Below are 6,125 nucleotides of genomic sequence, written 5' to 3'. Positions count from 1 at the left end.
GAGACTCACTTCAAAGATTCCATCAGATTTTCCAGGTAATATAGCGCTGCATCATGCTGTGGTATGGTTTCAGTCAAAACAATGGACCATGTCAGAACCCATAATACGGCAATGTGGTCCATTAGTCGCCCGTGGTATGTGTCATACAATTGATCTCGCACTCAGTTGGGGTTTCCACTGTGAGTGGAAACAACAATAAAGATCTAAACACATTGGCCAAAACATTCTCAGGCGTTCATCAGTATTACAGCAGAGTTTCTTTTGGAGGAGCAGCGGTTCCATGGTGTAATGGTTAGCACTCTGGACTTTGAATCCAGCGATCCGAGTTCAAATCTCGGTGGGACCTGAGCTGGTTTTTTTTTTTTTGTGTGGCTTCTAACCACTTTATATTTTTCTGTCCACAATGGGTTACATATGACTTAATTGAAGGTATCAAAACACATCTGGATAAAAAGGAGAATTGACTGCGTATGAGAACAAAAGCAAGTACCTTGAATAATCAGTAACATGGCGTTGAAACTAATGTAATATTCTGTATATTAGCAGCCGTCACGATGTCAAGATGGCATAGCGGTTTAAGGTGTAGCCGCAGGCTTCCCTTCAGGCGTAGCTTTGAAGCCCAAGTCTGACAGGTTTTTTTACTTATCTTTCAGTTGCAGCTTATTTTTTCTCTGCTAAAAGGTTCAATGGTTTCTATTTTTTCATATCATCGGAAGTACATTGACGTCAAATTAAATATAATTATTGAAAGCGCCAAGATTAAAACGATTAATAACTGAAGGCATGAGGAAAAAAAATATTATGTCAGAAGTGGGATTTGAACCCACGCCTCCATACGGAGACCAGAACACCCAAGTTAGGGAAAGAGAAACCTCTTGAGTCTGGCGCCTTAGACCGCTCGGCCATCCTGACACTTGTTGTCTTGCTTGGGAACGAATACTAATGATTATCAAAGCTGGAGGTTTACTATGACAGCTTGCAGGAATCTATGACCTGCAAACAGTATTTGTTCTAGGAGTAATGACAGCGACCTAGCGACAGCCAGGGGCGGATTGGGAACTAGTTCACACAGAATTTTTTGCAGGCAGAAAATCTGCCTCAAAATTCCATCTGGAGATTTGAGGCAGATTTTGCTCAGCCTGCACGCCGATTTTCGCTTCGTTTTTCGCCCGCGGCCATTGAGCACCGTGGGCAAGAAACACTGCCAAATACGCTTTCTCTGCCTCCCATTGATGTCAATGGGAGGTCAGAGATGTAAACGCCCGAAGATAGGGCATGTCCCTTCTTTTTCAAGCTCATGGGAAAAAAAAAACGCCTCCGCCTCCCATTGAAATCAATGGAAGGAATTTTTGGCCGTTTTTTGGCACGTTTTCCGACGCGGTTTCCGCGTAAAAATATGTGTAAAAAAAACTCTGTGTGAACTGACCCTAAGGCCCTGTTCACACAGTTTTTTGCAGGAGGAAAAATTCTGCCTAAGGCTATGTTCACACGGAGTATTTTGACAAGTTTTTTGACGCGGAAACCGCGTCGCAAAACTCGGCAAAAACGGGCCGAAAATGCCTACCATTGTTTTCAATGGGAGGCGTTGGCGTCTTTTTCCCGTGAGCAGTAAAAAGAAGCGACATGCCCTATCTTCGGGCGTTTCCGCCTCTGACCTCCCATTGACTTCAATGGGAGGCAGAGAAAGCGTATTTCGCTGTGTTTTATGCCCGCGGCGCTCAATGGCCTCGGGCGAAAAACGCCACTAAAAATTCCGCGAAAATCGGCGTGCAGGCAGAGGAAAATCTGCCTCCATCTTCCAAACGGAATTTTGAGGCAGATATTCCTCCTGCAAAATACTCCGTGTGAACATAGCCTTAAAATTCCGTTTGGGATTTTGAGGCAGATTTTGACCTGCCTGCACGCCGTTTGCCGCAATTTTTGTGGCGTTTTTCGCAGAGTTTTTTACTTGCGCCCATTGGGTGCTACGGGCAAGAAACACCGCAAAATACGCTTTCTCTGCCTCCAATTGATGTCAATGGGAGATCAGAGGCATTAACGCCCGAAGATAGGGCATGACGCTTCTTTTTACCGCAAGACGGTTTTTCCGCTCGCGGTAAAAAAACGCCTCCGCCTCCCATTGAAATCAATGACAGCCATTTTCGGCCGTTTTTTGGCGCGGTTCCCGCGTCAAAAAACGGGTAAAAAATCTCAATGTGAACAGGGCCTAAAGGGGTTTTCCCAAGAGAGACATTTATGACACATCCGCATGGTATGTCATAAATGTCTGATAGATGCAGGTCCAACCTCTGGGAACCGCACCTATCTCCAGAACGGGGTACCCTGAACCCTGTTCAGCCGCTGTGTGTTGCGGCTGAATGAGGTTTTTTTTTTCGACAATCAAAAACTTTATATGGTCCTGAGTTACGTAAATAGCGTAACTTGCGGAGCTACGCTGTTTACGTAAGTCTCGTAGGACTTAATGGTAGTTACGGAAACAGCGTAGCTCGCCATTCACTACTGTTGGAGTTACGAAAACAGCGTAGCTCAGCGAGTTACGCTGTTTTCGTCACTCACGACCATATAAAGTTTTACATTGTCGGAAAACACCTCATTCAGCCGCAACACACAGCGGCTGAACAGGGTTTACGGTGCCCCGTTCTGGAGATAGGTGCGGGTTCCAGAGGTTGGACCTGCATCTATCTGACATTTATGACATACCCTTCGGATGTAAAAAATAAAATATTTGAAGCAGCACAAATCCCGATATCAGGAGCCGTGTCACGTTGTAAGATCAGACAAACCCAGTCTGACGTAATGTAATACTCAGAAAAAGCGTGGTGAACTGCAGCACACGTCTCCCAAAGTTCAATCAATATGTTCTTTTATTGGTCAAACATCCAGTAAAAAATGGCAACGTTTCGACCCGTGACAAAGACCCTCCACTTGTCACGAGTCGAAACGTTGCCATTTTTTACTGGATGTTTGACCAATAAAAGAACATATTGGTTGAAATTTGAGAGACGTGTGCTGCTGTTCAACCATACCCTGCGGATGTGTCATAAATGTCTCTCGCGAGAAAACCCCTATAAGGCCCTGTTCACACAGCGATCACATGCATTTCTATGTAAAATAAAGTGTGCACACAGCCCTGTGCCCACGCTGTTACCAACAGCTCTGGGCACGGTGCAGTGACGTCAGCAGAAGTTGTGGAGTCCCCAGGCAGAGCATCAGCTGATGCTCTGCTCGGGGTCTCCATCGATAGGAAACCCCTAAATTGACCAAATATGGATGTCAGGAGCAATGCTGGAGTCCCTAGCAAAGCGCTAGCTGATGCTCTGCTCAGGACTCAAGCAATAGGCAATGTGACAGCCCCTTGTGGTCATGTTCACAAACAGCACATGAAGCAAGAGCTCAGTCATGAATTATAATCTTATAATATCTTATTCTATTCTCCGACTAGTTTTTACCGTTGACACTGACATTTCTGAATGAGTAATTGTTAACTTTGCACCATCTTTTGACCAAAATATACGTATACAGTATAAATAGAACCAGAACATTTTTCTTGAAAAAACTTGTTAAGCCACATCTGCGTTGGGTATCAGTTCATGGGTTCCGTCGGAGCTTTCCTTTAGGGGAACCCATGAACGGAATCCAAACAGATGGCATCACCATTGATTTCAATGGTGACGGAGTCGGTGCAAATTGTTTCCGTTTGTCACGGTTTAAGGATTCCATTGATTTGACAGAATGAATAGCGTAGTCAACTACGGTATTGATTCCGTCAAAACAACGGAACCCTTAAAGAGGGTTAATGTAGCTTACAGCAGTGTTTTTTATTTAGAAAAACAATAATTTTTGACGGAGTTATGACCTATTTTAGCTTTATGCTAATGAGTTTCCTAATGGACAACTGGGCGTGTTTTACTTTTTGACCAAGTGGGCGTTGTGGAGAGAAGTGTATGACGCTGACCAATCAGCGTCATACACTTCTGCCTATTCATTTACACTGCACATAGTGATATAGCTATATCGCTATGTGCAGCCACATAAACACACTATAACGTTACTGCAGTGTCCTTACAATGAATATACATTACCTCCAGCCAGGACGTGATGTGTATGCAGAATCCTGACACTTCGCTAACACAATCCCGACACTAAAGCACAGCAAGCGTAATCTTGTTTGAAATGACAGTTTACAGTGTAATCTCGCGAGATTACGCTTGCTGTGCTCTAGTGTTGGGATTGTGTTAGCGAAGTGTCAGGATTCTGAATAGACATCACGCCCTGGCTGGAGGTAATGTATAGTCACTGTCCGGACACTTGAGTAACGTTTTAGTGTGTTTATGTGGCTGCACATAGCGATATAACTATATCGCTATGTGCTGTGTAAATGAATGGGGAGAAGTGTATGACGCTGATTGGTCACTGATTGGTCAGCGTCATACACTCCTCTGTGCAACGCCCACTTGGTCAAAAAGTAAAACAAAACAAAATTAAACAAATTAAAGCTGAGAGTCTGCACTTTAAGCCCATATTGATTATATAACTGTATATTCAATATGTTTTGGTAAACAGCTAAAATGCCAAAACTTGTGTCACTGTCCAAATAATTATAGACCTAACTGTATATACTGAGCTTCGTTCTGGTGTTGTATATATGTACTGAGCTTTGTTCTGGTGCTGTATATATGCACTGAGCTTCGTTCTGGTGCTGTATATGTGTACTGATCTTGGTGCTGGTGTTGTATATATGTATTGAGCTTGGTTCTGGTGCTGTATATATGTCAGAGCTTTGTTCTGGTGCTGTAATTATGTAGGATATATTTATAATAACAAAATTGCAGGCAGATGGAATTGTTTTCAATTCATTGTATATTTAATGGGAACCTGTCAGGTAGTTTTAACCCCTTAGACCGCCACCATGCAGTAATACATGACGTGACAATATTTCTAAACATTCCCCTGTATGTTTTTTTCAGATGCAGCAAAATCTATAAAATCAACTTTTAAACGGCACACATTATATGCTGATTACTCATTAAAGGGCCATGGGGCGGTGTCGCTATCCTGAAGAGTCACATAGTCCTGCCTCCAAACCCACCTTTCCATGCTTGATTGACATCTCCTTGGCTGTTATACTTCACTACCAGTCTTCTCCAACTTTCTCGGATGCGCCGCGGCCTTGTTCTCCTTGGGCACGCACCGTTTACCGAGGTGTACTCGGCCCGACTTCATCGCTGCACCGCGCATGCCAGGGGAGTACAAGGCAACGGCGCATCCGCAAGAGTTGGAGGAGGCTGGTAGTGATGTAGAACAGCCAGGGGGATGTCAATAAAAATCTGGGGGGCGCCATTTCAATTTTCGCCTCAGGCAGCAATGGGCCAGAGCGTCGGCAATGCTCTGCCTGGGGATTCCACTCCTAGAGGGAGCCCCAAAGGCGGCCCCAAAGGCGATACCTACGGGGAGGGCGGGGCTGTGTGGCACTACCAGGGAGGGAGGATTCCGCTCCCAGACAGGGGCTCCCTCTAGGAGAAGAATCCCCGGCAAGAGCGTCGGCAACGCTCTGGCCGGGGATTCCACTCCCAGAGGAGCCATGACGACATCGTTAGCACCCGGCGGCCGAGTGGTCCCCTCAAAGAGTAGTGGGTCCCGGCACTTTCCCCGGTTTGCCAGGTGATAACGCTGGCCCTGGGTGGACCCCTGTTTAGCCCGGACCCCTGACGGGGGTGTCAAATGTACTGCCTTGATGGCGGCCATGACTGTGTACATGGGTAATGCCTCTATGTGCATGTAAACAAGCTCTGGATGTAAATAATAAAGCAGAAAGCCTAAAATAAACAATAAAGCAGAAAGACAAAAAAAAAAAACAGATTGGGCACATTACTCACTTATCACAAATACATGTGCTGCGCTTGCGTTTGTTATCGGTATGGCCGGGCGGTCAAATGCGCTGCCTTCGTGGACGCAGTTTCTTTTGAAAGACGTGGGTTCGGGCCCCACTTCTAACAAAAAAAAATTATTCTACTGGTTGTTGTTTTTTATTAGAGATGTATGAAATATTCCTACTGTATTGTTGCAATACATTATTTAATTTAGTAATTATTTGAATTTATACCATACTCTGTAGTGTGAACGCT

General features: G+C 44.8%; 2 non-coding genes across 2 annotated transcripts; one reads left to right on the top strand and one right to left on the bottom strand.

The window, feature by feature from the left end:
- The first annotated feature begins 274 nt into the window (after positions 1-274).
- On the top strand, positions 275-346 carry TRNAQ-UUG (transfer RNA glutamine (anticodon UUG)). Its single transcript has one exon. It is a non-coding gene; the product is annotated as a tRNA-Gln (tRNA).
- A 456-nt stretch (positions 347-802) lies between these two features.
- TRNAL-CAA (transfer RNA leucine (anticodon CAA)) lies at positions 803-912 on the bottom strand. Its single transcript has 2 exons — positions 875-912; positions 803-848 (listed from the first exon to the last, which is right to left on the bottom strand). It is a non-coding gene; the product is annotated as a tRNA-Leu (tRNA).
- Positions 913-6,125: the final 5,213 nt, after the last annotated feature.

The sequence above is a fragment of the Rhinoderma darwinii genome, chromosome 9 (assembly GCF_050947455.1).
Source record: "Rhinoderma darwinii isolate aRhiDar2 chromosome 9, aRhiDar2.hap1, whole genome shotgun sequence".
Lineage (NCBI taxonomy): Eukaryota > Metazoa > Chordata > Amphibia > Anura > Rhinodermatidae > Rhinoderma > Rhinoderma darwinii.
The sequence above is the reverse complement of the archived record's forward strand: the minus strand, read 5'-3'. Positions and strand labels throughout refer to the sequence as shown.